A 25,453-nucleotide genomic window follows, 5' to 3' on the forward strand; every position below is an offset into this window, starting at 1 on the left:
CTTGGCAGCTGGTGCCTTTACCTGTTGAGCCACCACCCTGGACCTGCAGAGTGACTTTTGATAGTCACGCTTACTTGCCCCTGTGCCCTGTGGGACACGAAGGCCGTAGTCATCAAGCCAAGAACACCTGCTACAGTTCTGCCTCAGGCGTACAGCCTCAGCTTCTTCCTCTTGCTCTTCTGGGTCTCACCATGCGCTCCTTTCTCCTCACTTCTAAATGTTGGAGGTCCTTGAAGACAAGGACATGTCTTCCTCAACGCTGTCCCCAATGCCTGGCACAGAGCTTGCTCCTAAGAAAGCTGTGTACCAAACACGTCTTGAATGAGTGGGATGTGTGGCTGGGTGTGGCACGGTTAGAACGTGAGGACATTGCTGAGACTGGAGATCAAGCCCGTCCAGCATCAAACCCAGTGATTCCTCACCACGGGCCAGGGCTTTGGCGTGAGCTGTTATCTGGGAAGGGTTCCCCACTTTCCTGGAGTTTACTTGCTATCTCATCACAAAGGTCACAGTCCTGCAAGTGCACCCGATGCTCTTTCAAGGAAGTTTGTGACATTTAAAGTGTCAAGAAACTCCAGCTAGCGTGAGGGCACAGAGCTGAGGGGTGGGAGGTGAAGTCCGAACTCCGTGTGCTATGGGATAACTAAGGGAAGCCCCGCCCCACACTAGGAGTGGAGGCTGCCCAGGCTTGCCTGGTCTGCTGTGTTTCTGCAGTGCTGATGATGGCAGCTGATGGGGTGGTGGGTCTGGATTTGTACCTGGGAGGAGTTAGGGGAAGGAGTGAGCATGACTATGGTCAAAATACATAATGGGCAAGTGTGAAATTCTCAAAACCAACATTAAGAATCTAGCAGAGGAGTAGAGTTCTTGTTTAGCATGAAGCCCTTGTTCCATACTCAGAGCCACATAAACTGGGTCTAGAGGATTCCAGCATGTGGGAAGTGTAGGCAGGAAGTTCAGGAGTTCAAGGCCAGCTTGAGACCCTCCACCAGAGCTCTCTCTGCCAGACACAAAATGGCAGAAATCTTTGACTTCCCCAGGCCATTTTTTTTTTTTTTTTTTACTACAGTCTCCGAGGACAAGGGAAGTGCTATCTAAAAACATAATACAAATTCATTTCAAAAGCAATAGAAGGGAGCTAGGGAGAGAGCTGGAAAGTCAAGCGCCTCTGCTGTCCACGCAGAGCGGCCAGAGTTCAGATCCCAACACCCAGGGAAAAGCAGGGTGTGGTCCTGTGAATTCCTGTAATTGCAGAACCAGGATAGCCCAGGCTTGAAGGCTACAGCCTATCCCACCAAACCAGAACCGCTCGGGCATGCATCGGGAGACCAGGCCTCAGAGGAAAACCGTGGAAACCTATCCTTGGAAGACACGCAATTCCCTTCTCTGTCCTCCAAGTGCACACGCGCGCGCGCGCGCGCACACACACACACACACACACACACACACTGGAAAACTAAGCAGAAAAAAAGTGGTGTTGGGTTCTCCAATCCAGCGAGCTAAGGATGCAGTGTAAGGAGTGCCAGACCGGACAGAGGTGACCTTTCATGGCAGTGTGGAGGAGGGAGGTGCCTGCTGACTCTCCTGCCAGCCAAGTTTTGTTCATTCTAGGATGATGAAACCAGCCAGTGACAGATTGCCTTCTGGCTACATACTCTCTGTGGTAGATGATGAGTTGGGGTGACAGGCTCCTCTTCTAGGCAAGCCCAGGTACAGAGTTCTTGTCCTGTCTGGTCCCTGACAGAAATCTCAAGTGGGAGAAAAGTTCTTTTAAAATTTGTTTTTCTATTGGGCCTCACAAGGCCTGTAAGCACAGGCTGGCCCAGAACTTTCTCCATTGCTAAAAATGACCTCAAAACGGTCCTCTACCTCCTGAGTGCTGGAGTTACAGTGCCATCATGCCTTCTTCCAGATCTTTCTTTTTTTCTTGTGTGGGTGTATATGAATGTGCACATGCGGTGTGTAGAGTTTGGAAGATGACTTTCAGGAGGCAGTCCCAGGGACTGAACTCAAGTCTTCAGGCTTGGAGACAAAGCGATGACCCGTTGAGCCACCAGTTAAAAATTGGGGGTGCTGAAGAGGTGCTCCAGTGGTGAAGATCGCGCCTGCTACTCTTGAAGAGGCTCGCTTCCCAGCATCTACGTGGAAGTTCTCCATTGTAACTCCACTTCCAGGGGATCCAACGCCTTCTTCCAGACTCTGCAGGCACTGAATGCACATGGTGCAGAGACAGACATGCAGACAAAACACTCTGACATATAAAAATAGATATTTTGTAAAACGTATGCGTCTGTATTTTCATTCCCAAGCCTCCCACCATATATATGCCTCTCCCAAGTGCCTTTGAAAATTACAGTTTGCCTCTATTCCTTCCCCCACCGCCCTTAGCTTTGCTTCTTGCTTCAAACCACACAAGTCTATGCCTAGTTTCTTCTCAGGAAGAGTGAAGAGGTTGTACTAGATGACCTCCACCTTCTTTCCGAGCTTTAAAGCTTTAAATATCGTTTCGTGAGGCTTGCTGGACTCGTTTGACCAGCCCTAACTTCTCCCCAGCGCTTTCCTCAGCGGCTGCTCCCACATCTGACTGCAGAGGGCGCTGCAGACGCGCCAGGGCAGCTGTGCAGTGGGCGGAGCGATGGCAGTCAAAGGAGTGGCTCCAGGCGGCGCGGCGATTGGCTACTGCTATGGCGGAAGGGGGCGGGGGTGAGTGCTTAGTTGGGGGTGAGGGAGCCAGCGGCGCGGTGACGTCACGGGCCCGGGGGCGGGGCCGGGGCTGGGAGCGTGTGACGCCGCAGGCCGCGGCGGACCTGGGGATTAATGGGAAAAGTTTTGGCAGGAGCTGGGGGATTTTGCGGAGCCTGCGGGACGGCGGCAGCGGCGCGAGAGGCGGCCGGGACAGGTCCGTGCGGATCGGGAGAGGCCAGCGCGGCCCGGGCCGAGGTGGATGGTGGGGTCAGGGGCTCCGAGAGCCGCGTTCCGCGCCTCTGCGGCTCGTCTATGCTCGGCCTGCGCGCTGAGGAGCCACCGCTGGGGTCTCCACCGCAGGGACCCCTGTGGTTGCTCGGAGCCGGCCTCCCTCCCTCCTCCTACCCACCCTGATCCCTCTAAAGCCCCGTGGCATCATCTCCTCTCAATTCCAAAGAACCCCATGTTACCTCCCTTCTGACCCCCTTACTGAGCGCCTCCTTTGGTGTCCCGCTACCCAGGCCCTCCTTGGAGATCCTTCCTGCCTCCCTCGATAGCCTTCCATCCTTGCCCTGTCGGTCAGTGCTCTCCTCCTCTCTGACCCGTTTTCGGGTTGCCCTATCCCTCCCCATCTTATTTAGGATGTTGTGAGTCAGTCCTGTTTATCCGAGCCTCTTCTATCCTGGCTACCGGCAGAGGCCCCACTTATGCTCAGCTCTCATCTCCTGTCCTTTTCACCTCCTGTCACCCGACTGCCTCTCTTCTAGGGTTTTTTTTTTTTTTTTTTTTTTTTTTTTTTGCCTCTGCTTGAGGAGAACCTAGAGGTGCACGATAGGCTTCCGTTTCACCTTCAGTTGAGCTGGGAGTGGGGTGTTGAGCGCCAGCTTGACCAGATTTGTTCGGGTCACAGGGTTTACTGGGTGTTGTATTGGGAGGGATGGCCAGTTGGTAGGCCCTCGTAATCTCAGCTTTATAATACTTCCCCTTTATGAGTCTGTTGACTTCCAGGAACCCTTGGGGAGAGACGGCTCTGAGTTGGGTGTGTGCCAGGGGTAGCCAGAGGCTTCATATAACTCTTTTCACCCTTTCAGGAAACAGGATTCATTTGGGATATTATGGAATGTATTTAAACCATGATACGGAGCCTTCCACCCACTGCCCTTTTCCATACAGCTAAGAGCAGAAGCTATGCCCTTGGTTTTAGACTTGGTTTTTTCCTCCCTGTACTGACTCTAGAATGTTTGTTTGCTTACAAGTTACATTTATTTATTTCTGTGGGGTGTGGATGTGGGGTGGGGTGCAGGTATGTGTAGGTCAGAGGACAGCTTACTGGAGTTGGGAGGTGGCTCTCTCATTCAATTTTGTGGGTCCTGGAAATAGACTCGGGTCATTAAGGTATGATGACAACTCTACCTTTACGTGCTGAGCCACTTCACCAGCCCCAGAATGCATTCCCATTTGAGTTTTTCAATGGATTGTGGGCCTGCTAGCCCTGGGGCTGTTGGGCATCTGTTCCCTTAATCTTGGGGTCTTGGTCCAGTGACTGAGTTTACCTCCTGTCTTTCACTGACGGAATGCGCCTCTTGTGTTGGTCACTGGGCATGGTTCCTCGGTGCCCTTTTTCCTTCCGTTTCCTGGGCATCTGTATTTACTGAGGCTGGGAGAGGCAGCTGACGTTTCTTCCCTTTGCCCAGGTGTGGTCTGGGGTATTGCCTTGGTATCTGCCTGGGCAGGCTGAGGGATTGCACCAGTGAGGCCTTGCAAAGGAACTTGGGCTGTCTGCTTCCAGGCACAGCTCAGCTGTATGCAGAGTTGAGCCTCTTTGTTTGCCTTGGGTCCCTGGAGTCATCCTCAGGAGAGAACATATACTTATCTTTGAAGACTCTGGAAGTCTGACCCACTCTCACTTCAGAAGCAGGAGCCCAGGGTTCTGTTGGTACCAGGTTACTAGGTCTCCTCTTTTGAGGATCACACTCTCTGTCTTTGAGCCAGAATTGGCCATAGAACAGGCCACCTTCTGGAGCCACAGCAGGGAGCCAACTGAACCAGCTTGACCAGGCCTTACAGTTTTGTGATCTTTTTGTGCACTGACCGTTTTCCACGAAAGCATTAGGACTGTGGCTGGCCTGGGGTTGAGTGAGCCTCCTCTTGTCTGGTCTCTAAGGCCCCTATATGGAGCACTAGATGTGGGGATGACAGGAGAGTAGAGGAGGTTAGAAGGAGTCTTTTCTTCCTATGAGAAACATCCCATTTATTATTTATTTGTGTGAGCGTGGGAGTCGGTGTGCTCCTCCTGGTGTCCCCAGGATTGAACTTAGGTCATCAGGCTGGTTGGCAAGCGCCTTTACCCACTGAGCCATCCTGTCCCTCCCCAGTATCACTCTGTAACCCAGGCTGGCCTTGAGGGCACTGTGCCAGTAGCCTCCTCACTGATGGCAGTCTTCCTGCCCTGTCTCCTGAGTGCTGGGGTTGCTGGGATATTCCACCCGACCCGGGTCATTTTTGAGGGGTGCAGGCAAGTGCTTGGTAACGATTAGTCCAGTCTCTGACTCCCCAGAGATTCTGCCTGACAGTCTTTTTTTAAATTAGATTTGTTCATTTTATTTTCTGCGTGAGTATTTTACCCGTGTAAGTGTCTGTGCGACACCACCTGTGTACCGTGTGCGTTTGGTGCTCTTGGAGGTCAAAAGAAGGCGTTGGATCTCCTGGAACTGGACTTCCAGCTGGTAACCACGTGTGGGTGCTGGGACTCAAACCCGGGTCTTCTGAAAGAGTTACAAGAGCTCCTAACCTCTGAGCCCCCTCTTCAGCCCCCTACCTACAACCCTTAAGCGGTCTATTATTGTCCTGACTTTGCTTAACGAACCACAGTGCTCCTTGCTGAGTTGGTGCATAGGAGGCCTCCAGTACAGCACAGGGCCAGTCCTGGTAGAGCCTTGTAAGTCCTAGCTAGCAACGCTAGCTGCATAACCTCCTGGGGCATGTCTACTCTGCAGTCTTCTAGGGAACAGCTTTCCATTTGGTGCTTAATGCAGATCGTGGCTCAACGTCTGTTTTCACAGTGTGAGGGGATAGGCCCTTGCCAGTGGCTTTACCTGTCACCTCCAAAGTTCACTGGACTGACCCCCTGCTCTGTTTGGGAACTTTTTTATGCTGTGTGCTTCAAGTCACCCATGAAAGTAGTTGTCCTAGATCCTCCCAGCCCCACCTGTGGTCCCTTACTGTCTTCCTAATGGCCTGGTGTAGAGACTAGCCTGGGAAGCTGGTAGGCCTCTATTTTAGACAGAGTGCAGCTGCCCAGCTGTTGTGCAAGCTGTCCCCAGGGTTTGAGCTTGGCATATCCTGGTACAACGAGTCTTGTCTCTGGGCTGAGTCCTGAGGCCCACCTCCCCAGGCTGCTACCCTCTGCATGTTGGGGACCGGTGGAGTGGGTGCATTCTAGTACCCCACCTGGTGGCTCTGGCGGACCTGGTGATGCCGGGACAAGCCACATGGCACTGTCCACATTGGGAGCATTCCTCCCTTGCCAGCAATCACACAAGCTTGTTTGTCCTGCCAGGGCCTGGCTTGTGTTATGTCCGAAGCTTTATGCCCAGTGCCCTTGTCTGTGCCATGTCGTCCCAGATTGCCCTGTGGCTATTTCTTGGAGATGGTTTGATGTTGCTGAGCATGTTTGTGTGTCATCAGAGCCAGGGGAGGAGTGGCTTGCCCTAGCAAGGGGAGGAGTGGCTTGCCCTAGCAGCTGGATTCCAGGGTGTCAGAGAAGAGCTGGGTACTTGACTGGAGCCTGGCAGGCATATGGGCCTTCAACGTCGGATTTCAGGCATGTGGGTCTTCTCCCATGGCCCTCATAATTTGGGGCTAGTGATTGGGAAGTGACTCAGGGGCCTCTCCTTCTGTGAGCTAGTGGGGTGCTAGGCACCACCTCTTTCTTACCCTGCCAGGGCCCCACCCAGGTAAGATCCGAAGAGCCAGTGTCTGCTTGGCAGTGTAGACTCCTTCCAGGATTGGGAAATATTTGCTGACTCAGGGTGAGATCGACAGTCTCCCATGGTGTGTGTGCGTGTGTGTGTGTGTGTGTGTGAGAGAGAGAGAGAGAGAGAGAGAGAGAGAGAGAGAGAGAGAGGTCATATGGGACCACAGGTTCTTGAGTCCTAGTGTTTAGTTAGAACACTGTAAGCTCTCATTTTGGACCCTGGCACCACTCAGTTACTGACATTGGCTCCTTTCCACCCTACAGCGCTGTGCAGCGGTGTGGGTATGCGCGTGGGACTCACTCAGAGGCTCCTTCTCACTGACAGATGAAGACAAACCCACGGTAAAGGTAAGCCCGCTTCGCCGACTCGGGTGTCCGGCTGACTGCCACAGGCTCCTGGCCTTGCAGGAGTCACCAGGCTGAGTCCCCAATCACTAGTGCAGCCATCTGCACCTAATGCTTACGGTGACAATTGCTCATCGACTGTGTGCGTCTTAGGTAGATCTTTTAGCAGTGTGGAGATTCTCACCTTTATACCCACAAGGATATGGACTTTCTCTTGTGTCTGAGGGGCTGCTTGCTAAATAGGGTAGCCAGTGTTTGTTGAGTGGCGTAGAGGATCCTGGGCCACCAGGGTGCTGTTCATCACTTCCTTCCACTTACCCAATAGATGAGTGGTGTTTGGTTTCTGGATATGTAGTCAGGCAGGTCTAGAACTCCAGCTCACCCTCCTTCTCCTTCTTCCCAAGTGCTGGAATTGGAGGCCTGTAGAATCACGTTTGCTCAGGAAAACATGTGCCAGGCTCTGGGGACACGATAGAGCTGTTTAATCCCCGCCCCCAGGTCTGTGGGGCAATAACAGGGCTCTTCCTTCTCTGCTGGGTGTCCAGTTCTCAGCAAAATCTAACAATGCTTGGGCTTCGCACACTGCTTCCCTGTTCTCAGGATGCTTGGCAGGTTATAGAAACTCTCAGAAGGGGCACACCAGGGAGTTTGATGGTCATTGTCTTAATGGCTTGGCAGGCAGGGCTATGGTGGGTCCCTGCTGGGGGCAGGGGAAACCTGGCCCTGTTTTAATCTCTGATGTTCGGGGGTCCAAGAGCTGTTTGTGGGATCCATTTCCCCTACTCCGAGTTTTACAGCCTGCAGATTTTCCTGTTGCCAAACAGGAGTTGACCAGCCTGGGTCTGGCTGCCTGTCACAGGGTCAGGTTGTTTTTGGATCCTTCCGGAAGGTCTGGGGCAAGAGCCCCTCCCTGCAGTTCTCAGAACCACATCTAACGTGGGCTTGGGTGGGAAGAGGAGACCTGTGTAAGATACGTTCCCGATATCAGGGAGCTGGCAGGGGCTCAGGGTGTGATGGCGAGTTTATCTTCAGTCAGCATCCTGAGGGATGAAGATACAGGGGTGCTGGGCTCTAGAGGCACCATGCAAAAGAACAGTTTCACACACCCTACTTTTTGACCCTACGTAGCACTGTCCTGAAACTTACTTGTAGACCAGGCTGGCCTCAAATTCAGAGATCTGCCCGCCTCTTGCCTCCAGAGCGCTGGGATAAAAGGCATGAACCACATAATCTAGCCCCCTCTAATTACACATATTTGTCTGTGTGTCTGTCTGCTTGTGTGTCTGCCTGTCTGTGTGCATATGTATGTGGACAGCAGCTGCTCGTAGCATGGTGGCTAGGCTCTGAACACAAACATCCCAGAACGAATGCACTGAGGAGACAGAGGCTTTCTCGTGACCTGGTCTTGGAAATCACGGTGTCATTGGTGTCATCGCCTCTGTTCTTTTGGTCACAGGCCCAGTTCTCATCAGAGGGAGGATGACAGCCAGGTGTGAGGTGGAGAGGGAGGGGCCTCCTTGAGCTCAGCACTTCTGTTGAACGGGCTATGGTAAGGTCACCTGGCTCCCGTCCGGAGGGAAGGTGTCTCCAGGCGTTTGGGCAGTGGTGGTGCCGCTGGTAGTGTTGGAGAAGGACACTAATACTGCAGAAGGTTGCTGGGACAGGGAGAATGGAGGTATCAGTGGACGGGGAGGACCATACAGGGGTCTCAGAGGAGGAGGGCGGTCTTTCCATTCCCAAAGTCATCCCTATGGGTATAGCTGGTCACCTGCACTGGCTCTGATCCATCCACCAGCCAGACAGGTGCCCAGAGAGGGAGAAGGGATCTCCAGCCCCATATGGACTGTTGATGTGTGGGAGAGATTAATTAAAGGGGTTATGCAGTGAGAAACAGCAATGTTTAAGCTTTACTGTCAAGGCTAAGGCACATGAAAAGCTATACATTTTATTAAACAATGAAAAATGAAGCAGACAAAATAGTTGGTTTTTTTTTTTGCTTGTCTGTTTCTCCCCCCACCCCCACTCCTGCTAGGGTTTTTCTGTGTAGCCCTGATTGTCCTAGAACTAGCTCTGTGGACCGGGTTGGCCTCAAACTCAGAGAACCGCTTGCCTCTACCTCCTCGGTGCTGGGATTTAAGATGTGTATCACCACCCAGCAGACAGAATAATTTTTAACACCAATAATTGTTTCAAGTATACTTTAATTTCAGGACCTTTAAGAGGCAAGGGAGAGCTGGGTATGGCAGGGTGAGCCTTTAATCCCAGCACTGAGGAGACAGAGGCAGGCAGATCTCTCTGAGTTTGAGGCCAGCCTGCTCTACAAAGTGAGTTCCAGTACAGCCAGGGCTACACAGAGAAACCCTGTCAAGGCAAGGAAGGAGGTGGCTCAGTGGTTAGGAACACTTGTTCTTCCTGGGTTCTATTCCCAGCACCTACACGGTAGCTCGCTGCTGTTAGTGACTGTCCATGACTGCAGGTCCAGGGAATCCCGTGTCCTCTTATGACCTCTGAGGGCACCAGGCCTGGAGTGCCTGCCATGTGGACATGAATGGAAGCAAAATACTCCAACACCCATATCCATAAATAAATTAATCTTTTAAAATACTTTAAAAAAAATTTAAAAGTAGGTGTTGTTAAATGTTCTTGGGAGGCTGGCCGTGGTGACTCAACGCCTTTAATCCCAGCACTCGGGAGGCAGAGGCAGGTGGATTTCCGAGTTTGAGGCCAGCCTGGTCTACAGAGTGAGTTCCAGGACAGCCAGGGCTACACAGAGAAAATCTGTCTCGAAAAACCAAAACCAAAACCAAAACAAAAACCAAAACAAAAACAAAAAGAACAAAAACAAAAACAACAACAACAAAAAAACCAAACCAACAAAGCAGGGTGTGATTCCACCAGCCGCACCCTAGGGAGACAGAGTTTATCAGGTTTTGCTTACTGAGCTTGGGTTAGGGTTATCAGCAGCATGGGCCATCTCAAAGCAGCCATGATAGGTTTATACCTAGTATAGATGATGACACCCCATGGCTGTGTGGGTGGAACCTCCTCCCTCAAGTCTTCACCTGCATCTTCTGTATGTCCCCAGAGTTCTTGAGGCCAGGGAGAATTGCTTTCATCTGGCTGGGAGGGGTGTCCGGATACTAAGGTGAGGGTCCCATGACCCTCTCTACTCCCTCCTTCCAAGCCAAGCCTTGAAGACCCTTGGGAAGCAGGCTCAGGCAAACTCCTAAAGATGGCGGCAATATAGCTAGAGGATATAGTCCTTTCTAGTACATGGCATAGCAGCACAGACCTGCAATCCGAGTACATGGAAGGTAGAGGCAGGAGGATCCGGAGTTCAGGGAGTTTGAGGCCTGCCTGGGCTCGATGGGACCAAGCATCACAAACAAAAGGAGGAAGGTAGTGGGTGAGAAGAGACAGGTGAGGCCATGTTGGAGAGTGGTAACTTGGGACGTAGGCAGGAAGCAGGCTGAGTTAACCATGGCTTACAGTTTAGTGTCTCCAGCCCTACATCAGCTTCTCCTGGAGGACTGAAAGGAACCACCTTTCCCAGTGCCTCTGCCCCAGTGAGCTGCGATCTAGAGTTGAGGAAGGAATTCTTTCTGGAGAGACACCTTTCCACACCCGGGAGCCAGCTTTTGAACAGTGCCTTCACTGCCTGTCACCTGGCCTTGGGACCTGGGCAGCACCCACCAGTGCCCCCTTCTTTTTCTCTCCTGTTCCATCTTCTGCATCTTGTGTCAGCCCTGTCCCCTCATCCTCTCGGCAGCTCTCCCTGAGTCACTGAGTTCTTTACAGCTCATCTGGATGCAGCTCTGAAACCTACTGTCCTTGAAGGGGCCCTAGGGCGGAGTTCACAGGTGTTGGGAGCTGCCTGGCCCTGAGCTCACGCATCCGTCCTATGTGATCCCTGGCACAGCCTTGGCACTTTCCCTGTCCAGGAGTCATGACCTTTGAGGTTCAGGGAGCTTGGCCTCCTCTCTGCAGTGCACAAGCCAACCTGCCAGCTGGCAGCACAACAGACCAGACCTCTCGCACCTCACAGGCACACCGTGCTGGAATTTTCTAGAACCCAAAGCTCTGCTCACCTCCATCTCCAAGGAACCGAGGCTTGCTCAGTTTTTCTAGATGCCCCAAGTGTCTCCAGGATTGTAACTGAAACCTCCCCCACTCTGCTTTAACGTTGTGAGTACAGGCTAGCCCCTCAGCCTTCTGAGTGTGCTGGGGGTGTCAGTGACCTTCTGTCCTGTGTGTGTGAGGAGGTAAAGCTAGCAATGCCTAGCTGGTGTCCACTAGAGGCTGGTGGACATCATCAAGTGTACCCTTAGGGCCACCTCTCAGCCATTGCCCTGAGTACCCCTGGCCAGCTGGGTACACTGGGTAAGGATAACAGGAAAGTGTGGGACGTTGACTCTCATTGTCACCTTACCAGGTCTTGTGGGCTTTGGGAAGCTGAGAATGGCTTACAAAGAGCAGCGTGTCCCAGGGATGACACAGAGCCATCTCCCAGGGCACTGATGGCTAGTGTATGCTTCTCCAGTCTGGTATCTGCAGAAACCACATTCCCAGGACAGTTGGTGACATTTGCTATGCACAATGCCACACACCAACCCCTCTCTCCATGGCAGAGGATCAGGGCTCTGACCACAGCTGCTCACCCCTCTAAGCCCCCTCTGCCCCAGGCAGATGTGCTGCAGGGAGACCATGTCCCTGTCATCCTGATTCACAGTGGGTTTGCCTGGCCCAGAACTCTCTGACAGCTCACTATGCAATAATAGCCCCGAGGACAGTGGGGGAGCCCCGTGATGTCAGCACAGATAGTCTCACGTTTTTCTTGATGCCAGTGCAGATCCTGTGGTGCTGTCCTCAGGAGCCCTCGGGGAGGTTGGAGAAAACCCCTTCCCTTCCACAGAAGTCCCCCAAAGCCTAGATGTTTCCGCTGACACAGATCCCTCCCCCTCCCCCCATCCAAAGGAGGGTGATTCCAGAGGATGAAGCCACCCTGGGAGGCAGCCAGACCCCCAGTCTCGACAGGGACCTGTGTTGCCTAAGTGTCCTTGGGTTGCCTCTGCCACTGTGAGATGAGTAATGTCCCAGAAGGCCAGTAGTAGCCATCTGATAACCAGGTGGGTTTCTCAGATGTGACTAAATTAGGACTCTTGAGGGATTATTCCGGATTGCCTGATGGGTTGGTTCTTTGGCCTCTGGAGGCGGCCCTGTTAGTGGGCAGCAGAGGGAGGCGGCCCAAGACAGGTGTGTGACCTCCGTGCAAGATGCTATACTTCTGGTTTTGAAGACAGACTATGAGGCCAGAGAATGTGAGGAATGTGGCTCTGAGGCAAAGAAGCAGGCCTCCAAGGGCCTTCAGGGGGTGCCGCTCTGCCAGCATGCTGGCTTTGGTCCAGGGAAACCAGTTTGGGCCTCCTGATCTCCAGAGCTGAGTGTCAGTCTCCCTTGCTCCTGCCTCCTTTCCTCTCTAGAATATTTGCTGCTTTGTACCCAGGAATGTCACCAGGTTTATACAATTGCGTGTGTGGCTGTCACCTGGACCTCCTTGAACCAGTGTGCATTCACCTGTCAGCTGTGGCCTCACTTCCATGCCCAGCCTTCTTCCCAGTCTCCAGGGGGTCAGTTGCACCCCTTTTCCACTTCTGGTCCTTGGACATCTTAGACTCAGACCCCACAGGTCAGAGATGCCCAGGCTGTAAAGCCACCCTCCCCCTGGATAGTGAACACTGCCACCTCTACTTCCCTGGTCACTTTCTAAAGTGCCAGGATGCCACCAGCCCATGTTAACCTCCATTGTCACCTGGGGGCCAGGGTACAAACTGTCTATGCGTATTAAATCTGTCCCTGATTCCATATTATCATGTAATGACCCCGGATTGATTCTTTTTTTTTTTTTTTGAGCCAGGGTTTCTCTGTGTAGCCCTGGCTGTCCTGGAACTCACTCTGTAGACCAGGCTGGCCTCGAACTCAGGAATCAGCCTGACTCTGCCTCCCAAGTGCTGGGATTAAAGGCGTGCGTCACCACCGCCAGGTCCAGATTGATTCTTATCAGAAAATAGGAATCTTCAGTAAGTAGCACAGCTCACCAGTGGCAGGACCCTGGATGGTCTCCCCTGGGTGGGAGTACAGGGGAGGAGGGACAGGCAGGGTTTGTGAGGGAAACCACTGATAATCCATTGACCAATAGCCATCTTTAAGTTTGTGAGCTGGAGCAGGTGTCATTTATGCTGCGTGTATTTGTAGCACGGAGTATAATTTGCCCGGGCCCAGTGCTGGGCTCAACTGTAGAGAGTTTCCTCTGTTGTCTAGTTAACTGTCTGACCTTACTGGTATCTGTGTGTGTGAGCAGGGCTGGCCTCTGCTCTACAAGTGTGGGAGTGATATTGCCACCCTGACCATACCACTGTGAAAGCCACCTGTTTCTTTATTTTCTTCAGTTGAGAAAAATGGTTATTGATTGATTGATTGATTGATAGTGTATCTGTACACAAGTACACATGGCATAGCATATGTGTATCGATCAGAGGACATCTTGTGGGAGTTGGTTCTTTCCTTCTACCGTATGGGACTGGGGGTGTTGAGACTCAGGCGGTCAAGCTTGGCGGGAAATACGCTGCCTACTGAGCCATCTTGTCAGCCCAGCCATCTTTGCGTTGTTCACTCTTGTGTTCACGCTCCCCAGATCATAGTGTGTGTGTGAACAGGCCGTGGCTTCCCCAGTGGCTTCCCTTGGTTTGCAGTTTTCACTTGCCCTCTTTCCTACCTTTCTCTATCCACCTCCTCGCGAGACCATCAGTCTGTCCACCCGAGGTGTGTCAGGAGTCAGAGATCTGCAGTGCAGCCAGCTCCCAGCCCTGAGTGGGGTTCATGGGTCATGGTCAGGGACATCCCCGCAGGGTGCAGCTCCTTGATGGAGCCCTCCAGGGCCTCCCCACAGAGTTGCTCAGCAAGCCCTAGTCAGGTAGAAGATAGTAATGCACACCTTTAATCCCAGCACTTGGGAGGCAGAGGCAGGCGGATTACTGAGTTTGAGGCCAGCCTGGTCTACAGAGTGAGTTCCAGGACAGCCAGGGCTACACAGAGAAACCCTGTCTCGAAAAGCCAAACAACAACAACAAAAAGAAGATGGTGATGAGTCACCCAGTGTGGCCTCCTCCACAGGGTGGCCTTGTCTGGGAGGCACACTCGTACAGAGGACATTTAAGCCAAGGGTTCACTGTGTCTTTCCCTGTTTAAGCTCAGTGGACAGGACAGATTGTCCTCTGACCTTGGCGCCGTCCTCCCTGGTGGGACTGAGCTAAGCTCCCTTCTCCCACCTCTGGCTGCCCCTGCCAGGGCATCTCACAGTGGCCTTGGCTCTCAGATGGTGACTTCGGGAGCTAGGCTGCTTGTTTGTAGTCCCCAGAGCTGTTGGTGGCTGCTGTGGCCAGGGTGGAGAGTGCCTGCCCATGTTGCGCTAGGTGCTCAGTGCCCACTTACACACCTCAGTGTGTTCGCACTCTGCCCTCGAGTGTGTGTAAGAGTGTGTGTATGAGTATGCGATGTATAAGTGCGTGAATGTATGTGTGTGAGCGGGCGTATGTCTGTGTGAATATACATGTATATGTATGAATCTGTGAGTCCATGTGTGGAGAGTGTGTGTGTGTGTGTGTGTGTGTGTTTGTGCGTGAGTTACAGCACAGCTGGAATTTGAGCCCAGCTGCTGAAAGCCATGAACGTTTCTTAGGAGGGATAGACAGCCGCATCTGATTGGTCTACTTGGAAATCACCTGTCTGAGCCCCTAGACCAGCGTTGGTTTCAGAGAACAGTTAGTCCCTTGTCGGTCGGTCAGTCTCTGAGCAGAGCAGGCTTCTGGCAGGCCTCCTGCAGGGTCTCATTCCAGTCAGTAGGCAGAGGGGGCCCAGTGAGCAGTGGATGCCTGGCCCCGCTCCAGCACCCAGAAGAACACAAGTAACTGTGGGTCAGCCTTGTGGGGGTGGGGGCAGGGCTTAGGCGCTGCTCTGGATCATGAGGGAGGGGGAAAGCAAAGATGGCTAAGATGGCTTCCTCTGGGGAGAGGAGACAGATCGTCTTCATCAGATTCTCCCTTGAGCCAGGCAGCACCCCACCTACCTGCTCCGTCACCTCTCCCCCTCCACACACCCTTGCCCCTTGCCATCCTGGGAGAGCAGGGTACTGACAGTCTAAGAGCATGTTGAGTCAATGTTCTTAGTTCACTGACGGCCTGTCCTGACAGCGTCCCCTCAGCCGGGCTCCATGGGTGTGGCTAGTGTGCTAGTCTTCAGCCCTGCTCCAGGATGCGGACTCTCCCTGACTCCTCACACCAGCCTTCTCTCTTGCCCCCTCGTGCCTGCCCGCCCTGACTTACTTGCTTACAGCACTTATGTGGCTGTCGGAGGACAGCTTGCAGGAGTTGATCCTCTCCTTCTCGGTGAGTTGGTTATACTAAGGTTGTCAGGCTGGGTAGCAGGCAGGCGCCTTTACCTCATGAGCCATCTCTCCAGCCCCCACCTGGCTTATTTTCAATATCCGTTTCTGTTCTGTTTTCATGGTCTGGTCCAGACTGGGATTCAGGGATGACAGGGGCTCTGGCTCATCTCTGGGAACTATGCTTCCTGGCCTGTCAACTGTAGACCCTAGGGACCGCAGGTCCGGTGACCGGAGGCTGGAGGGGCAGGTACACTAAGCAGCCCCCACTCGTGTTTCTGTGGACTCTGAGCAGGAAGCTGCATGGGCACGGGCCACTCTACCTCACTGCCCAGGAATTGGGGGGAACATGACGTGGTAGTTAGGAGCAACTTCAGGAATGAAGGTCCTCGGATCTACCTGAGTGTCTCCCATGGGGTGGCAGCTGTCTGTCCTATACCCTGGCTGTCCACTCATTGGCCTGTGCTGCAGATGTGCATGCAGCTTTGGGTGAGCTGGACAGAACTTTAGTACTGCATCTCTGCAGTGAACCTATGCAATTGCCCCGAGGCTGATGACAGCCTGGGGACCCCACGGGGCACTTCCCAGGGGAAGCAGGGAGTGGCTACAGGGAAATCCTGTAGCCTGAGGGTACTGGGCTCCACCTCTGGCTTTGCCTGCACATCTCCTGAGGCTCTGGCTACCAGTCATGACCTCTGGAGCAAATGGGCAGGTGCTCTGTGGCTGTCGTGCCTTTGGAAGTTGGGTACAAGATTATAGAAGAGGGACTTGCCACAGGTACGCTGTTCAGCTAGTGGCAGGGAAGAACAAGGCCTTAAAACTGCGTTTGGAGAATTAGACATTAGAGGAGTCATGTACCACTCAATAGGGAGTTGGAAGGCTGACTGTCTTTTTTAGGGTTTGAGGCTGAGATGCAGACATACATTTCGGTAGGTCTTTAAATTTCTATTTTAAAAACATTTTAATCCTATACATTATTCTCACTAATAGTTGGTTAGAAAAGACCGAGCTGGGCCTGGTGTCACTTGAACACCTTTGATCCCAGCACTCAGGAGAAAGAGGCATTCAGAGCTCTAAGTTCAAGGCCGACCTGGTCTAGATATTGGGTTCCAGGATAGCTAGCACTACAGAGAGAAACCCTGCCTCAAAACAAACAAACAACAAAATACACCACCACCACCACCCAAAAAGAAGAAGAAAGAAGAAAGAAGAGACAAGGAGGAAACCCTGAGAAGAAAAGCGGCTCCCTTCCCGTCAGCTGCGGTGAGGGCGCTGCAGCCAGTCGTGGCTGCGGGCTGGCAGATTGTGTAAGCCTGGTGAGTTTTTGTTTGTGTTTCCTGGCATATGACAATCACACACAGCAATGGGTTCCGTGTGGCATCTTCACGCTCTGTATGTGATAGAGCACGTCCTTGCCGTCTACTATCGGTGACCCCTTCTTTCTGATCCGTACCCTCTTTTACTCAAACTTCTTTCTGTACCAGTCTAGAAAAGGCCCCCTCCTCCAGTTTGGAGGTTTTCTCTCATAGCTTTAAGGGAGCAATCTCTGGGGCTCAGAAGAGGGGAACATGAGATGGAAGGTTGGTCCCTGGGACTGACAGGACAAGGCCTGGTCCCCTGCTCCCTCTTGGGCAGGGTTGAGGGAGTGGGGTTGCAGGGAGCTCTTGCTGACCAGAAAGAAGCCTGGAGAGCAAGGAGCCTAGAAACCGAGCTGTACCTCTGTGGGCCTCACCTTGTCGTGGTCCCCCACGGGGGTTCTGTTTTTCCACATTACTTTCCCCACCTGGCAGTGCCCAGGCCTGGGGTCTGACCAAGTCCAGGGCAGCAGCTGCCGCCCCTCCTCCTCCTCCTTCTCCTCCTCCTCTTCCTCCTCAGCACCTTCCTGGGGAGTGGGCAGGGATCTCAGTGTAGTACTGAGGTGGGGGACTGGTCAGATCCTTAGATCCATGGCTCGGCTTCCATCCGAGGAAAAACTCCAAGCCAGGGAGAGACCTGGGAGCGAGCGATGTTCCCAGGAGCCTAGCAGATGACTGAGGTCTCCAGCAAGCAGGAGAGGGAGTCAGACTCTGTGGCAGGTTTTCTGTGTGCCATGGTGGCCGGTGTGCACTTTGGATCAGGATTCCACTTAGCATAAGCTGTGTGTTCGTGTGAGCCTGCGTGCGTGCCCCAGGCCCAGGGCAATGGCTTCCTGTCCATTCCCTCCAAGCCTGCCCCACCTCTCTCTCTTCCTCCCTCCAGAGCTATAATTAAGTTCCCATGTGAAACCGCATCCCTCAGCTGACACGTGGTTGTAACCACAGCCCTAGCCATTGGGCAGCTCGTCTGGGGTGACTTCGGGGGCCAGCATCTTGGCCTCCAGATGGTCCCTGGCAAGTCTATACTTAGGTGGTGTTCTGCCAGGAAAAGGTAGATCTGGTTTTGGCCAAGGGCTGAGCCAGAGGGAAGAAGGAAGGGTTGGATGGGTAGCTAGGAAGGCAAGGGGACACAGACAGGAGTGACAAGCAGGCACACTTGCAGGGGAGAATGCACAGGAGCCCATTCTGGTTCACCCCACTGCAGGGCACGCTGTCAGCTGTTTTATAGTGCAGTCTTTCGATACTGGGCCCCAGGTAGCCCAGGCTGGCCTGCAGTTGACTGTGTAACCAAGGATAGCCAGGGGTGCCACACCCAGTCTATTCTGTGTATATATATATATATATATATATATATTAGCATTTTAGAATTGAGATAATGCCTGAAGTAACATACAATTTAAGGTGATTTTTAGTATAGTCACGTGACCAGATCTTCCATGTAATTGCACAATATCTGCCTTACCCCCAAAACACACCCCTATCTCAGAGAGCTAAACCCTAAACCCCCTGTCCACCTTGCAACCACTGGTCTCTATTCTGTATGTTCATGTGAGAACCTTACAGCCACTTACTTACCTGGCTTCTTCTGAAAATGTGTTTTGCATGTGATGTGGGCACACTCACACGCAGATCGGAGGTCAGCTTTGCAGGACTTGGCTTTGTCTTTCCGTCTTGTTTGAGGCGGGTTCTCTTTTTGTTTCTGTCACACGCTGTGTGCTCCAGGCTAGCTGGCCCATGAGCTTTCAAACCATTCTCCTGCCTCCACCTTCTGTCTCACTGGGGTTCTGGGGAATACATATGCATCCCACATTCCAAGGAAGGAACTCAGGCCATCTGCTCAGGATTGTATCATTCACAGAACTGAACCCCAGCGTTCTGTTTGCAGTCTGCCCATGCAATCCTACTCTGTGCTGGTGCCCACTCCTGGTCCCCACCCCTTCTTGGTTCTGAAAACAGGTCCTCTTGTAGCGCAGGATGGCTTCAAACTCCTTCTGAAGCTAAGGATGACCTTGAACTCCACCTCCCCAGTACTGGGTTTATTACCCTACTAAGCTCGGTTTTATGTGGTGCTGGGGACGAACCCCAGGTCTCTGTGCATACTGGGCAAGTGCTCTGCTAACAGCCGCATGCCAGCCCTGACCTCATTCCATTCTTGTGTATTGAATTAACTGTTTATATATCTCAATGGCGGGTTTGCTACCCGCCTCAAGGGTTTGTGTTCCCGAATGAAAGACACACACAGCTTTATGTCAGCACAGTAGCTGGGCCACTGTCTAACCTCCATGTGGCTAATCCACCTCCCGCTCTTCATCCAGAGTTATCACTTACTAAATTCCCTATTCTGTCTCGGCTGCTCTGAACCCAGAGGGCTGTCCACCTGGGCCTCGAGGACAAACAGCATCAGGACAGACCCACAACACTTCTGTTAGAGTAACGGACGGACGTCTGTTTATCTCGTTGTCCAGGATGGGCATTTGGGTGCTTCCTCCCTCATTTCCTTTCATTTCCTTCCTCCACTGTTGTGAGCATCGTGTGGAGGCTCTTGCCTGGATCTGTGCAGCGTGCAGTTTATCGTCTTAGTCATCTTTAAGTAGCTTTAACTATATACATAGTTTCTGCCATCATCTGCCTACCCCCTCTGGAACTCTTTCATAATTCTCAAAGTGAGCCCCTCCACATTACATATCAGCTCCTGATTGCTCTCTCCAGCCCTGTCTGCTCCAGAACCACCATTCTACCCTCTGCCTCCAGCTCACTCCTTCCTAGTGCTGACAGGAGTCAGGACATAACTCCCCTCTCCTCTTCTCTCTCTCTCTCTCTCTCTCTCTCTCTCTCTCTCTCTCTCTCTCTTCACCCTTTTTATGTTCTCATTACCCGTATGTGTGTGAGTCTGTGTGTAGGTATGTGGACATGAATGCAGGTACCCGAGGCCAGAGGAGTCAGATCCCCCAGGGGGTTCTGAGCCCCATGATGTGGGTCCTGGGAATTGAACTTGGGTCTTCTGGAAGAGCAGCACTTGCTCTTAACTGCGATCCATGCCCCCAGCCCCTTCTACTCGACCCAACTTTTTTGAAACAGGGTCTTAGTATGTATCTAGGTTGGCCTAGAGCACTCACAAGCCTGCCTCCACGTCCTGGTACTGAGGTCACAAGGGAGGTTCACAGCCAGACATCTCTTTCAGAGTGGCTTGTTCCACATAGCACACACCTTCAGGGTCCATCTGTGCCGTGTGTGGCATGTGTCGGCATTTCCTACAGATTTATGTCTGTTGTAGGTATGTGGATGTGCCTACATGTATGCATGTGCACCACATGTGTTCCTGGTGCCCATGGACTGGACCCCCGGGACTGAAGTCATGGCTACAAGGCACCATGTTGATGCTGGAAACTAAACCTGGGTCCTCTGCAAGAACAACAAGTGCTCTTCTCTGCTGAGCCCTAAACTTCTCTCCAGCCCTAAACTTCCTTTTTAAAAACTTTTCTTATTTATTTATATTGGGGACAAGGTCTCACTCTGTAGCCCTTCCTGATCAGAACTTACTGTGTAGCCCAGGCTAGCCTCAGACTCATAGTGATCCCTGCCTCTGCCTCCCTAGTGTTGGGTTAAAGCGCATGGCCCTGTGAAGCCCTACTCTGACCTCGGTGCTTTTGGGGTGGCTGACTGCTTCTGTGTTCCCTGCCCTGGTGGCTGCTGTGCTCCCTGGGCCACCTGCGTTTCACTGAGAATGTCTCAGCTCTCCTTGCTGACCAGACAGCATCTCTTCATTGCTTTTCCGCAGGGCCCTCATCCTCTGTGGGTATGCTGTCCCTGCTTTGTCTGTGGATGTCAGGGGATCTCTACTTAAAAATTATTTTATGTGCATGAATGTTTTGCTTGCATGTATGTCTGTGCAGCTTCTGCATGCCTGGTCCCCACAGAGGGCGGAAGCAGGAGGATCCCCTGAAAGTGGAGTTACAGACAGTTGCAAACCACCGTGTGCCTGCTGGGAACCAAACCCTGGTCGGTCGTCTGCAGGGCAGCTCATGTTCTTTACCACAAGGCCATCTCTCTAACCCTGATGGCTACTCCTTAGAATTTTAAATTGTATTTATTTATTTGTATGTATTTGTGCACACCCACAAACATTCCACAGCACCTTATGTGGTGGTCAAAGGACAACTGTGGGAGTCAGTTCTCTCCTTCTATGTGGGTGGTCCGAGGGATGGAATTCACATTCAGTTTGTCACACTTGGCCACAGGCCTCTTTACCCATTGAGCCATCTCAAACCTGCCCCCTTCACCCTTTATTTTTGAGACAAGGGCTCATGTATTCCAGGCTGGTCCCAAACTCAGTATGTAGCTGAGGATGGCAATGAGTCCCTCATTCTCCTGCCTCTGCTGTCTGAGAACAGACCTGCACCACCATCAAGTGCCAGGATCCAGCCCTGGGCCTCGTACGTTCCAAGGCAGGCGCTGTACCCACTGGGCCACCTCCCAGCCTGGCCACCAGCTGTTAGGTTGCTGACAGTGCTGGCATCTGTCTGGTTTTGAAGGCCATGTCTTTTGGTGGCAAGCACCATCGAAAGATGGGGAAGTTGTGGGTGATGAGGTCCTGGTCCTTCTCTGGATGCTGGCGGGAGGTGGGGGAGGCTGACTTTTAAAGGTCCCTCCAACAAAGACAGCACTAGTAGGGATGAGGCTGTCTGTTGGGACGCTGGTGTGGCCGACCTGAGTGGTGAGTCACTGGGAACAGGGGCTGTTTGTTCGAAGGTCCCTCCCCAGTTGCAGGAAGTGTTAATAGTTCCTGTACTTCAGAGAATGAAGCTTCCTCAGCTCCAAAACCAGCCTGTTGAGTCTCAGATGCTGCCTGTCCAAGTTAGCATTCCCTGTGTAAGGATCAGAAAGCCAAGACTCTGCCTTGTCAAGGGGAAGCTGGCCTCGTGCAGCTCTGGCTGAGCACTGCCTGCTGCCATTATCCTGTCTCCTGACTCTGAGGTGTGCCCGGGCCTGGCTACTGGTTCTGCACCTTGAATGTGCCCAGCTGACAAGTTGTCCCTCTGTGTATGACTTCCGCTCCTTCAGGTGTCCCCCCTGACAGCCGGGCGCCATGTGGGAGTCCAAGGCTCAGCCATCTAGAAACAGGCTCTACCTCTCGATGAGAAGAGTGGCATAGGGTAGGTATATGGCTATCCATGCTCGAGCGATGGAGAGCTGGGGTTGGACCCAGAGCCTACTGACTACCACCACACTGTTACCATATGGAGTCCCTCTCTGATATCTGCCTCCTGTGTTGCCAGTGCCCCCCCCCCTAAAGTATCAGCCAAGATCCTTCCAAAATTGGTTGTGCCCCCCGATCTGCTCGTTGCCCTCAGGCATCAGGCCTGGAACTTCCCTGCGGAGTTCCCCTTCTTCAGTGCTGGGGGGTGGGAGCCTCACACTACACTGCCGTGCGCTACAGGCAGCTGTGCAGGTTGACAGCCCTACAGCTGTTCCAGGTGGTGCCCGACAGGTGGGTCCCGCACAGGGCATGGTGGGTGGACTTTCCAGGAAGTTTGGCCCACAGAACTAGAAGCCCCTTTGCTGATTGATTAGTGTGTAGACTGCCTTGCTGTTAGCAGCTCCTCCCACAGCCACAGGCATCTCAGAAAGAGGCGGACTCCCTCCAAAAGCAACCTCATTCCCCTCGGTGGGAAACACTAAGAAATGTAAAGGAAAAAAATCAAATAACTAGAACCTGCTCAGAAATCACCATGGTTTAATATGTCAGTGGATATTCTTTGAGATGTCTCACTGATATTGTCCAGCTTTCTCTCTGTCTCTCTCTGCCCCCCTATCCCCCACAGGAACACACCTATACATTTTTTTGTTTGTTTGTTTTTGTTTTTTTCGAGACAGGGTTTCTCTGTCGTGTCCACTGAGCTTAAACAGGGAAAGGCAGAGTGAACCCTTGGCTTAAATGTCCTGTCCTGGCACTCACTCTGTAGACCAGGCTGACCTGGAACTCAGAAATCCGCCTGCCTCTGCCTCCCAAGTGCTGGGATTAAAGGTGTGCACCACCACCACCCGGCACATCTATACATTTTTATCTATTTAATATCGGCAGTCTTGTTGGGTGGCCTTGAACCTGGGGCCGGCTGCTTCAGTCGGCATGCGTTAGGATTTCAGGTGTGTTTGACAGAACCCTGCTTGCTCAGCACTGTGCGCAGCGTGTGTTTTAATGGCTTCATATTTACACAGCTGGCCACCTACTCTGAGAACACTGTCACTGCTCCAAACAGAAGTCTGTGTCCACACTCCCATGGGTCTTTCCCAGCCCACCCCGCCCCCACCCCCGCCCGCCTCGGCAACTGCCAAGCTGCTTCTGTACCCCTGGGACTGGGACATTTCCTGTAAATGTAACTTCCAGTACGTGATCGTTTGTAAAAGTCTTGGCTCCTTTCTCTGGGCATAAATGGGACACTGTTGTTTGTTTGTTTGTTTTAAGATTTATTTATTTGTTATATGTTAAGTACACTGTAGCTATCTTCAGATATTCCAGAAGAGGGCATCAGATCCCATTACAGATGGTTGTGAGCCACCATGTGGTTGCTGGGAATTGAACTCAGGACCTCTGGAAGAGCAGTCAGTGCTCTTAATGGGTGAGCCATCTCTCCAGCCCCGGGACAGTTTTGTTAGCAGCATGAAATGGTTATATTACTAGCAGTATGGGTGTGTTTGCATTTATTTATTAGTTAGTTAGTTTGTATGTGGTGTGTGAGTGCAGTGCCCGCAGGAGCCAGAAGAGGGCACTGGATCTCCCGGGGCTGGATCGATTTATAAATGATTGCACCACTGGATGTGGGCTGGGTGCTGAGAACCAAACTCAGGACCTCTGTAAGAGCAACACAAGCTCTCAAGCACAGAGCCAGCTTTTTAGCCCAAGGATAGTTTAGACTTTTTGTTTCTTTTTCATTTTTCTTTTTTGTTTTTAATATACTGCTGGATGAAGGGGTGATGCCTATAATCCTAGCAGCAGAAGGTAGAGGCAGGAGAGCCATGAGTTCAAGGCCAGCCTGGGCTATACATGACATCCGCCAACGCCTCCTCCTCCTCAAAAAAAAAAAAAGAGTTGTTAAAATCCGTGTGTCTGTTAGGTATGTGCTGGTGCCCTCAGGGCTCTGGGTTGCCTGAGGCGTTTCAGGTGGTTTGTGAGCTGCCTGCTGTGGGTGCTGGGAACTGAACTTGTGTCATCCGGAAGACATCCCAACAACCCCAAGAATTTTTTTGTTTGCTTTTATTCCCCTCTCACATATTATTACGTCCTGACCACAGTTGCCCCTTCCTCCTCCCTCCTCACAGTCCCCCGCCCCCACCTCCCCTTCCCCAGAAAAGAGCAGGCCTCCTGAATTGCAAACAAACAGGCTTACAAGATCAGGCACCAGCCCTCTTATCAAGGCTGGACGAGGGGTTTTAACAGCAGAACAGTGCGGGATATGTGGTCTTCCCTGTCAGGCCCTGCTCATACGCGCTCACTGGCTTTTACAGGGTCCCTCACGTACAGTTTCACTCACTGTGCTACGTGCTGTGAGAGAACCAAATGGAATGTCCTGGGCATCACAGTGTTTTATTACATCCCTGCCACTACCATCTAACTACTCCACGTCATCCTTAATGACCTCTGTCAATCACTCTCTGTGCCTGATGCATTGTTGAAGTGAACAGAGAAAATAATAGGTTTAATTATGGTGTCTTTATAAGTTCAGGACAATCTAATTTGTTCTTACCCCATCCCTACCTCCCTTCCCTCCCTGTGGCTGGTCCACATCCTCCCCACGGTCCTCCTTTCTACCCCCCTCCCCCAGAGCACTTTCTTCCTCGTCACAACCTTATCTATACTCTCATTGCAGACAGACAGACATACAGACCGACCGACAGACAGACAGACAGGGACACACATACACACACTGAAATCTAGACTCTGCACACAAGAAAACTAGCATTTTTTTTTTGTCTTTTTATTTATTTACTTCTGTGTTTTTGAGACAGTCTCCCACAGCCTCTGTGCAGCAGAGGATGAGTTGAACTCCTGGTACCCCGCTGTCCCCCGCCCCCCCCCCATTTGCCCGCCTAAGTCTGGTTTATTTTACTTAACATAATGATTTCCAGCTTTATCCATTTGTCTGCAAATGGATCTCACCGTTTTCCGTTATGACTGTAAGATCCATGAGAATCTGCAGTGCGTCCCGACTGTACCTGCCGCTCTGTGTGGGAGCTGTACTCATCTGCACACCGTTCAAACCTCTGTCTACAGCCAAGGGGGCTCTCTGTGCCTGATTCACAAATTAAACTGCATTATGGGTTTTATGTATTGGGGGGAGGGGGCATGTTTCTACACTTTCTATCTGGGAAGTCCTGCCACAGGCTCATTGGAAGCCACGGGCGTGCTCACTGGGGATGGAGGAGCCTGTAGGGTCTCAGCAGCCTCCTCTGAGCATGCTCAGTGTTGTGTTGGGTGTGTACTTGGGCTGAAGCATCCACTGTGAGTGTCCCTAGGTCCCACATAGCCTGAGAGCCAAGTGGGATTCAGGGCTATGCTGCACTGCCCAGGCGTAGAAGGCCATCTGTGGATGAAGGGGGCTGTATAGGTCTGATGGTCCTGCTCAGAAGCCCTCATGTCTGGAAACGTGGTTCCTTAGA

The 25,453-nt window shown here is 52.3% G+C and overlaps 1 protein-coding gene across 1 annotated transcript in view; it reads left to right on the forward strand.

Moving 5' to 3' along the window:
* The first annotated feature begins 2,788 nt into the window (after positions 1 to 2,788).
* Positions 2,789 to 25,453, forward strand: part of Ppard (peroxisome proliferator activated receptor delta) — a 69,048-nt gene continuing 46,383 nt past the window's right edge. The window contains exons 1-2 of the mRNA XM_021186228.2: positions 2,789 to 2,899; positions 6,926 to 7,009. The gene's annotated coding sequence lies outside the window, so the exon portion shown is untranslated. The remainder of the gene's footprint in view (positions 2,900 to 6,925; positions 7,010 to 25,453) is intronic.

Source organism: Mus caroli, chromosome 17 (genome assembly GCF_900094665.2).
Source record: "Mus caroli chromosome 17, CAROLI_EIJ_v1.1, whole genome shotgun sequence".
NCBI lineage: Eukaryota > Metazoa > Chordata > Mammalia > Rodentia > Muridae > Mus > Mus caroli.